General features: G+C 45.5%; 1 long non-coding RNA gene across 1 annotated transcript in view; it reads right to left on the bottom strand.

Annotated features, from left to right (window-relative positions):
* LOC132366304 (uncharacterized) overlaps positions 1-7916 on the bottom strand; it is a 59824-nt gene extending 51908 nt beyond the window's left edge. The window contains exon 1 of the long non-coding RNA XR_009503414.1: positions 7866-7916. This is a non-coding gene — a long non-coding RNA (uncharacterized LOC132366304). The remainder of the gene's footprint in view (positions 1-7865) is intronic.
* Positions 7917-8292: the final 376 nt, after the last annotated feature.

The following is an 8292-nucleotide window of genomic DNA, read 5'->3' on the forward strand; positions in this document are numbered from 1 at the left end:
TGTTAGCTTGTGGTCTCTAATACAGCAGACCAATGTGACACACCACAGGATGTCAAGCCCAGGTCCCCTTTGACTGTACTGTCACAGACAGTAGAAGACGTAACATAGACCTAGAGCAACACAGTAAACGTCTGTCCTAAGTAAGGTGCAAACAATTCCTATCCTCCTTTGCAATACGGATGGAAAGGAAGGCATTCATCAGATCAACGGCAGCCTAGCAGAGGGCAGAATGTTTGTTAATCTGTACCAGCAAAGGTACCACATCCAGCATAACGACTGCAATGAAGGCTCCTATTTGACTCAGTTTGTGGAATTCCACTGTCATCCATCATATTTCTGTAAAGACCAGACTGGTTAACTTAATGGGAATATGATGGAGACCCCCTTGGATTCTGTGAGCAGGACACTCACCCCTGCCGTTCACTCCTAAGACGCAGGATGGATTTGCTGTCTTGGGAAGAAGGGGGCAGTTTCAGGGCTTCTACTTCCCACTACAGTAGCCCTTACGTCAAAGATCAAGAACCAGCTGAGGCTTCTGTCAACTACCAAGGATGCCCACTGTGAGCAGGACCTGGGCCAGGATCCCGATTATCTCCCGGCCGCCACCTGCCTCAGTGCTCCCAGGGGGTCGCGCTGGCACCGGGGGTCTCTAGCTGATGATATTAACCTAGACCCTTGGGGAAGGGTCTCTGCACGTCTGAGCATCTCTGACTTCCCAGCGCGCCCTTACGTGAGTTAACGTTCATAGTTCACTTCAGGGAAGGACTGGGGAGGTACCACCGAATACCTGCGTGCAGTGATGCAGGGTCCATCCTCCTGGGAATCCGGCTTCTCCTTCAGTGAGCGGCTCCAGGTGTGAGGACCGGCTCAGGTCCAGGAGCTTGGTGAGGAATCGTGACTTTTTATTGGGGCACCACCTTCAGTCTCCTGCTTATCCATCCTTTATTTGGCGTTGAAATAGAGTTTATTACATTTTCAGAAAAGGTAACCATTTGACAAAAATTAGTAACCCATTATTTGTTTAGACATCAAATTGTACCAGTTAGCAAGACTTAATCTTTCAATCTCACTTTTTGTTTTTTAACTTTGGGTTTATTTATTTATTTATTTACTTACTTATTTATTTATTTATGGCAGTGTTGGGTCTTCATTTCTGTGCGAGGGCTCTCTCTAGTTGTGGCGAGCGGAGGCCACTCTTCATCGCGGTGCGCGGGCCTCTCACTATCGCGGCCTCTCTTGTTGCGGAGCACAGGCTCCAGACGCGCAGGCTCAGTAGTTGTGGCTCACGGGCCTAGTTGCTCCGTGGCAGGTGGGATCTTCCAGACCAGGGCTCGAACCTGTGTCCCCTGCATTGGCAGGCACATTCTCAACCTCTGCGGCACCAGGGAGGCCCTCAATCTCACATTTTTCATTAAGAATAAGAACATTTTTTTCATCAAGTAGAGTTCCCTGTGCCTATGCGGTAGGTTCTCATTAGTTATCTATTTTACGCATAGTAGCGTATGCATCCTTGAGTTTTTTCATTGTATAAAATCAGAAGTACCCTTGTTGACTGTCTTTCCCTCTTGGCTGTTCCTGCAAGCTCGCCACCACTGTGACCAGTGCACACACCTCGCACCATCGCCGGGCCTTTACAATAGTCCGGAATCGTATTATCAGCATCGCTGCAAAGGAGCCCGGTTCCGTGACAGCACATCCTACTACCGGCCCAGCCGAGGACAGACATCGCTGGACTTCCCAGTGACGCTGATGCCACTCTGCAGCGGATGTATTTGTTAACAGATGTGTCCAAGAAAGCCTGGTCCCAGTGGTATTTCTACTTTGAAGCAGAATAATACCCTCTGGAGAAAAAAAATATTGCTCAGTATCTGAGAGCTCACAGCCGCATTACCTCTTCCAACCTTGATTATGTGAAACGCAGGTATGTTTCCACTGCTGAGACTGCTACATAATTTCACGGGGAATCAGTTCCTCCCACTGAAAGTTTTTTTTTTTTTTTTTTTGATGTGGACCATCTCTAAAGTTTTTATTGAATTTGCTACAACATTGCTTCTGTTTTTTTGTTTTTTTTGGTTTTTTTGGGTTTTTTTGGTTTTTTTTGGTTTTTTGGCTGCACGGCATGTGAGATCTTAGCTCCCTGACCAGTGGTCGAACCCACACCCCCTGCATTGGAAGGTGAAGTCTTAACCACTGGCCCACCAGGGAAGTCCCACCACCGAACTTTTTTAAGTTCTCAGGTGCACTGGAAAGTTAGTAAAACCTGGTGGAATCTGCATTAAGGCGAGAAATGAGATTTTATGATGAAAGCTGAGATGGTTCTGAAATGAATACACATATGCAAAGAACAATAATGATATCAAGCATCACAGATTGTGGATGAAATCAAACGTGGCATTTTTCTTGGGCAATGCAATTAGGGCATCACGGAAAGTAGAAACTTATGAGGTCATTTAGGTCATTCTTTTTTTACCACGGAAACCACTATTAGATTATTCCAGGTGGGCTATAATCCCTAGTGTTTTCCCAAATTTCAACTGCACACCACCGGCACTATAGTGGATTGTATGATGAAGGCCACAGAACACTGAAGTTTCATCTTGGAATGCAGGGGCCTGAAATTAATCAGGTAGCAATAAGCTAAGCCGCTTCTATTACAGAGTTGCTTTATATTAATTCCAAATTACTCTGGTGGAAATATGGGTAGAAAAAAACATTAGAAGCCTCTTTGATAAATATTTTCTTTTAGAATCATATTTGCTTATTTTTCACTCAGAATTTTTAGGAAAGTGAAGAATATTAGAGCTAGGCAGATAATCTAATAAACTTCATCTTACACGTGAAAAATCTGGGGCCCTAAGGTCTGCCTTAAATCAGATGTGTCTCATGCAAAAGATTCATTATTCCCAATGAGATATGCAATTTCAAGTTTTCTTTCTCATAAAGATGTGAAATTGACATTCTGACAAGTAAGATGGTAAATGACTTTATTACACTATACCATGTTTTTAATGATTTCTCAGACATCCCAAGAAACCATGTCACAATTTTCTTAAAACTTCAGAATTTAATTCAATGTCAACCTAATGAAGGAGCACTTACACCTAAGTCAAGAGTGAGGAAAATGGGGTCCTATATTTTAGAAACTATATTTTTAGAAAATAATGGTTCCCTGATAAAAACATAAGATCAAATATTAAAGGACAAAATATTAGAATTTTACTAAATATATAGCTTCATTATCTTTCAGTCGTCTATTCTATTCCCTTATAACTGTGAATAACTTTAAATTATCAGAGAAGATAAAGTAAGGTAACTCCTTTTGGTTTTAGAAAAAATGTGTTATATTAGCCTATGTTCTGAAATTTGCTTTTAAAATATACTTGGTATCAATTTACCTCAAAATTTACTTATCTGGAATATTTCAGAATACATAGTCCTTGAACTGGTTTTTAAAGTTTCTCAATAACAAAAGAGTATAAGAGCCCACTAACCTAATTTCATGTACTCTGTACTACAGATTTGGAATTCTTCTGTAAATTACACGACAAAAATTCACAATAATACTTTCAAATGAAAGAATAGAAACTCTACCAAACAAAAGAAGAGAAAGTAAATCTCCAGTTGTCATCTTCAAGGGATTTAAAATGAGATTGATTTTCTTAATTTTACAGTTCGACCCCACTTTAGATTCACATTTGATCAGTATTCTTTTTTTTTTTTTTTTTTAATAGTTCACATATCTTTTATTTATTTATTTATTTATTTTTGGCTGTGTTGGGTCTTCGTTTCTGTGCGAGGGCTTTCTCTAGTTGCGGCGAGCGGGGGCCACTCTTCATCGCGGCGCGCGGGCCTCTCACTGTCTCGGCCTCTCTTATTGTGGAGCACAGGCTCCAGACGCGCAGGCTCAGTAGTTGTGGCTCGCGGGCTCAGTTGCTCCGCGGCATGTGGGATCTTCCCAGACCAGGGCTCGAACCCGTGTCTCCTGCATTGGCAGGCAGATTCTCAACCGCTGCACCACCAGGGAAGCCCTGATCAGTATTCTTTTGATAACTCAGTAGCTACAGAATCCTAGGGCGAGAACCACAAGCTACTCATTGCCCCTATTTTAGCCAGAAGCATTAGGAACCCAAGCAAGACCATTCTCTTAAAAACATCAGTCAGAGTGGGTGTTTTTGCTGGCTTCTCTAATAAAAGTGATTCTGAAACCAGAGGCCTTAGGTGGTGACATGTTGATAAACAGAAACAATTATCCAAGTACTGATAACTCATTTTTAAATGTGAAAGTAAATACTCACTACACGCTAACAAATTCACGCAGGATTCTAAATCCTAAAGACAAAACCTGGTTCCAAAAACAAACAAACAGGGCTTCCCTGGTGGCGCAGTGGTTAAGAATCTGCCTGCCAATGCAGGGGACGCGGGTTCGAGCCCTGGTCCAGGAAGATCCCACATGCCGTGGAGCAACTAAGCCCGTGAGCCACAACTACTGAGCCTGCGCTCTACAGCCGGTGAGCCACAACTACTGAAGCCCGTGTGCCACAACTACTGAGCCCACGTACCACAACTACTGAAGCCTGCACGCCTAGAGCCCGTGCTCCGCCACAAGAGAAACCACTGCAATGAGAAGCCCACGCACCGCGAGGAAGAGTAGCCCCCGCTTGCCGCAACTAGAGAAAGCCCGCGTGCAGCAACAAAGACCCAACGCAGCCAAAAATAAATAAATACATAAAATTATAAAAAACAAAAACAAACAAACAAACCCCTAAAACTAGTAGATCAGAAAATGGACTCATGGCTTCAAACATTAGCAGCAAACTCATTCTTTGGAAGCGATGATCTGTGAAATGGGAGGCAGAGAACAGGGTGAAAGACAGAAACCACAGCTCCATGCACCATGACAGCTGAAACGGACGTGAGGGAAACATGATTCTCAGGACCGAAAGCTGCATTAACTTCTTTCTTCAACACTCACTTCACTTCTTTAATAATACTAGTTTTTAAATTTTTATTTTATATTGAAATATAATTGTTTTACAATGTTGTGTTAATTTCAGGTGTACAGCACAGAGAACCAGTTATATATACATGTATCTATGTTCTTTTTTAGATTATTTTCCCATACAGGTTATTATAGATTATTGAGTAGAGTTCCCTGCACTATAGAGTAGGTGCTTGTTGTTTATCTGCTTTATACACAGTAGTGTGCATAGGTCAATCCCAATCTCCTAATTTATCTCTCCCCTAATAATATTAATTTTTTAATTTTTATTTTATATTGAAGTATAATTGATTTACAATGTTGTGTTAGTTTCAGGTGTACAGCACGGTGAACCAGTTATATATACATGTATCTATGTTCCTTTTTAGATTCTTTTCCCATATAGGTTATTATAGAGTATTGAGTAGAGTTCCCTGCACTTTAGAGTAGGATAGAGTAGGTGCTTGTTGTTTATCTGCTTTATACACAGTGGTGTGTATAGGTCAGTCCCAATCTCCTAATTTATCCCTCCCCTAATAATATTAATTTTTTAAAGGTGATCTCCTGGGAACCATTATTCATGAGATAATTGCTCCTGTGCTGTTTGCAAAGTCTCCTTTCCCATGAAAAGCCAAGAACGTAAGCAAGGTAGAGAAGGGATTGGAGAGACTGGAGTGTGTCCTGGGACAGCGAGGCCGCGCTCACAGGAAATGATCCCAGGAAGAGCCCAAGCCTCACCTGTGATGCTTCACAACACAGAGGTCGCAGGGCAAGGGCCAAGGCCACCGGCAGTGACTGCCTTCCTCTGTCACCAAAATGAAGAGCAGGCAGAGAGGTCACAGGGCACATGCACTTTTATGTTAAAAACATTAATATGTTTGATTGTCCCAACAACCCTCATGGGATTTAGAGGTGAGGAAACTGCATTGCAGAAAGGTTAAATAACGCATCCAAGTGGCCCAGGTAGTGTGAGGCAGGGTCAGGATTTAAACTCCAGGAGTCTGGCCCCAGACCTGCACTCTTACCCACTACGGCAATACGTCTCAGGAAAGTGTGGTGTCTTAAAAACAAAGGAACAGGTAGACAAAGAAATAATTGGTGAATCAGTCTGGCAAGGGGTGTGTCTACGTGTGTGTGTGTGTGAGCGTTCATTCACATGCTCACATACATACACACGCACACATACATACACACACACACATACATACACACGCACACATACATAAACACATGTAGATATAACGAATACATGTCCACTAGGACGTTGGTTAATTCTCTGTTATATTTCAGTGGGCAGGTACTGGTTGAAGAGAGCATACAAGTTTAGATTTCATAGTTTCTAACTCTAGTTTGAGAGAATCCTAAATTTAGATCCAATGTAATATCTTCTCTAAATCCACATTCTTTCTATTGCATGAAACATCATTTAATCATCCCTCAGGTAACTCGGTGAAATTAGAAATTACTCCACAACTCCAGGTGAAAAGTCAGTTAACTCTGAATTTAAATCTAGAACGGGTTACATATCACATTGTCAGTGCAAAACCATCATTGTGTCTGGTCTATAGACGAGCCTTTTCAGTAGCCCCCGGGTCTGCTGAAAGCATGGCTTCCTTGTGGCTGGTAGGACCCTTTCAACCCTCTCAGCCCCTCTTGTTGTGATGGGAAACTGTTGAGTTCCTCTTGTGTGATCTCGGGGACCCCAGAGCCCCCATGGAGCTCCCCCAGGTCCCCTGCCTTAGACCATCCAGGCTACCATGCTCTGCCCGCTCACACCTGGGAAGAGGGCTGGTAGGGACTTCTTGGGAGACCAGTACCCCCATCTGCAACCTAGTAGTGAGACCTTGGGTGCCCACCACAATATCTGGGAGATAATCTCCTCTCCTTTACCACCCGGCAGAGCTGACCAGAGTAGCACTGTTTTTTCTGAGGCCACACCAACATCTACCCCTGCGGTGGTTACCTTTTCTCTTATCCCCCCTCCTCTTCCAAACAGTAAAATTTTATCTCCTTTTGGGAAAAATTTCCCTCTTACATTATGATTTGAATTCTTCTCAAATTTGTAGGCTATAGATAAACTATATGTTTTGAGTCCTTCATGCTTTTAATCTTTGAAAACACAAAAATTTGTTTTCCTCTCAAAAGATGGTCTCTTTCCGGGAGAGCAAAACTGCTTTGGCAAATTTAATTCTGAAGCTAGACTGTCCGTCCCTCTCTAGCTGTGAGGTCTTAGGTCAGTTACTTAAAGGCTCTGGAACTCAGTTTCCTCATCTTAAAAAGATAATAGGGGTCTGGGCAAGATGGCGGAGGAGTAAGACACCGAGATCACCTTCCTCCCCACAGATACAGTAGAAATACATCTACACGTGGCACTGCTCCTACAGAACACCCACTGAACGCTGGCAGAAGACCTCAGACCTCCCAAAAGGCAAGAAACTCCCCACGCACCTGGGGAGGGCAAAAGAAAACAGAAACAACAGAGACAAAAGAATAGGGACGGGACCTGCACCAGCGGGAGGGAGCCGTGAAGGAGGAAAGGTGTCCACACACTAGAAGCCCCTTCGCGGGCGGAGACTGCGGGTGACGGAGGGGGGAGCTTCGGAGCCGCGGAGGAGAGCGCAGCCACAGGGGTGCGGAGGGCAGAGCGGAGAGACTCCCGCACAGAGGCTCGGCGCCGAGCAGCACTCACCAGCCCGAGAGGCTCGTCTGCTCCCCCGCCGGGGCGGGCGGGGCTGGGAGCTGAGGCTCGGGCTGCGGTCGGATCGCAGGGAGAGGACTGGGGTTGGCGGCGTGAACACAGCCTGAAGGGGCTAGTGCGCCACGGCGAGCCGAGAGGGAGTCCGGGAAAAGTCTGCAGCTGCCGAAGAGGCAAGAGACTTTTTCTTACCTCTTTGTTTCCTGGTGCGCGAGGAGAGGGGATTCAGAGCGCCGCCTAAACGAGCTCCAGAGACGGGCGCGAGCCGCAGCCATCAGCGCGGACCCCAGAGACGGGCAGGAGACGCTAAGGCTGCTGCTGCCGCCACCAAGAAGCCTGTGTGCGAGCCCAGGTCACTCTCCACACCGCCCCTCCCGGGAGCCGGTGCAGCCCGCCACGGCCAGGCTCCCGGGATCCGGGGACAACGTCCCCGGGAGAACGCACGGCGCGCCTCGGGCTGCTGCAACGTCACGACGCCTCTGACGCCGCAGGCTCGCCCCGCCTCCTCCGTACCGCTCCCTCCCCCCGCCTGAGTGAGCCAGAGCCCCCGAAGCAGCTGCTCCTTTAACCCCGTCCTGTCTGGGCGGGAACAGACGCCCTCGGGCGACCTACTCGCAGA

The sequence above is a fragment of the Balaenoptera ricei genome, chromosome 5 (genome assembly GCF_028023285.1).
Source record: "Balaenoptera ricei isolate mBalRic1 chromosome 5, mBalRic1.hap2, whole genome shotgun sequence".
Taxonomy (NCBI): domain Eukaryota; kingdom Metazoa; phylum Chordata; class Mammalia; order Artiodactyla; family Balaenopteridae; genus Balaenoptera; species Balaenoptera ricei.